Genomic DNA, 2,429 nt, shown 5'->3' on the forward strand with positions numbered 1-2,429 from the left:
ACACATAAACAATCTTTCCCTTCTTAAACAACAGTGAACTTCCAAATAATGAGGTAAAGGTGGATACCTTATGCTCTCATGCAGTTAGGATAGCAAATGACTTATGTGATGCAAGAAAAAAAAAAAATGAGCCTAAATGCTTTAACATGCACAAATTAATCAAAAATAATATTGGTAAGCTAAGAAAGGAGTTCACATAATTTCCAGACTTGAACAATGAAAGGACTTTAGCGCCTACAAATTAATGAAGGAATGCCGGAAAGGATAGACATGTTTTAGCATATTTATGAGACCTAAGTCTAGCAACAAGATGATAATGAGACTAACATATCAAGGATCTAAAAAAAAAGATGGAGGAAGGACAGGCCACTGCCTCCAACAAACAACAAATGATGCAACATACGAACTCCACATCGACTAGCTTAGGATTTTGCCTCTAACACTCACGAAAACAACAACATTTACAAGAGCACGCCTTATGTCTCAAACGACTAAGACGCCTACTCCACTCAATCACTCGGCTACTACATAAGCGATGAATCAAGAAGAACAAAGGCAGTCGAGAAAAGGAGATAAATAAATCAACAAACAAGCTTCAATTCATCGAACAACACATCAACTAAAGAGCCGAGATTGAAACGAAGTCTACCTTTTAAAGTGCAGCGAGCTAAGACGAGACGATCAGGGGGGCGAATTTCCACGACCACAGAAGAACTCTAACGAACCTCTGTAAATTTCAGCAACCAGCGAACAAGGGAGAAAGAAAATGAAAAGGTTTTTAAAGTGTATTCTTGAAATAACTTTGCAGCTTAAGAGTTTTCCTCTGTAAATTTTTCAATCCCTTTTTTTTTCTCTCCCCCTATACAATGAAAAAGCAAGGGAACTTATAATGGAAAACTAGGATTCAAAATGGGGTGAAGGGATGAAAAATCCGGATGAGACAAGACCCATTTTGAATTTCAAAACTCCGAAAATCTTTCACCAATTAAGGAAAACATACTTTTTTCTGAAAAATTGTCCCATTCCGAAAGAAGAAAGGGGCAGGACACATGCTGTTCTTCTGTTGCGATTGTACAAACCGAAAGGGACGGGAGGAGGACGGACACGCAAGAGGTCATTGGTGGGCTCGTACGATCGCTGAAGCTGGGTTCGTTTTGGGTCGATTTCTGGGCTGATTTGGGCTGCTGCTCGCGATTGAGATTCTGAGTTTCGATTTCAATGGGTCGTGATGTTGTTGGCGTGAAGAAGAAGACCAAAATGTAGGGGGTCATTTGGTGTATTGCTGCTGGTCATTTTCTTGGAATGGGTCGGTTGGCACACGTTGTTGTAAGTTGTATGTATTTGGTGGGCTGTTGAGATTTGGAAATAAAAGAGAATAAAATGGGTCTATAATTGTGGGCTGAGAATAAGAAAAAGGCTGCTGAAAAATGAAGAAAGGGCCCGAAACTTAGATGGGTCAAGGATAAAATTTAATTGATTATGTAACATCTGACAATTTGAAATGGCTTTGAAGGAGCTTGAAACTTGGAAGAATAGTCATTTTTGGAAATTTGGTTAAGTATGGGAAAAAAATGAGTTTTTGGCCAACTTTGAGTAGTCGTAAATCCTAGCTCAGAATGAGTTAGGAGTAGTTCCAGTTATGGTTGCGAAGCCCTTGGAACGATCTTTCTAACGCCACTGATTTTACTCGATTCCGAGTTTGTATGAGCGAGTTATGCCTTGTAGAAGTTGGGCAGTGGGCAGTTGGAAGGGAAATCCGTCCGGAAATTTAAGGGCATTTTGGTCCTTTCATAAATCATTTATTTGAGCTCATATTGTTGTATTAGGATGATCTTTGGATCATTTTTGTCCCATTTTGAAAGAGAAAGAGTTAGGGTTTTTGAGATTGAAGAAGAGAAGAAGGAGAAGAAGAAGAAGAGAAGAAAGAGGAGATCAACAAGATCATCGTGGATTTTCGTCGGGGGTGATCCCTATCAAGGTATGTGAGTTTTCGTGTGGGTTGATCCTTTCCCTCACACACACCAAGTTTATTCTATGATTTGAGAAAAGATGGGATTTGTTGTTGAAGTTATTGTTCTTTGTGAGACATGATTGGGTCGAGTATTTAAGTTGAAACCTATTGTATGTTGAGGGAATTATGATTCTAAGAGTTATGACCCTTTTAAAGTTGAATCACCATCAATTCGCAGCAATTTCTGGGCTATCGATCCCCATCTACGGGCCTGACCTACGGACCGTAGATCGATTGACGGTCCGTACTGGTCAACCGTCGATCGAGACAGAAGTTGGGTTTTGGGGCACCGATCTACGGGCACGACCTACGGCCCGTAACCTGACCTACGGACCGTAAGTCAGGACCGTAGGTCAACACTTAGTCATTTTCTTAAATGAATTCTGGGGAAAATCTCTGATGCGATCTACGGACCTGC

This window comes from Solanum stenotomum, unplaced genomic scaffold (assembly GCF_019186545.1).
Source record: "Solanum stenotomum isolate F172 unplaced genomic scaffold, ASM1918654v1 scaffold32579, whole genome shotgun sequence".
Taxonomy (NCBI): domain Eukaryota; kingdom Viridiplantae; phylum Streptophyta; class Magnoliopsida; order Solanales; family Solanaceae; genus Solanum; species Solanum stenotomum.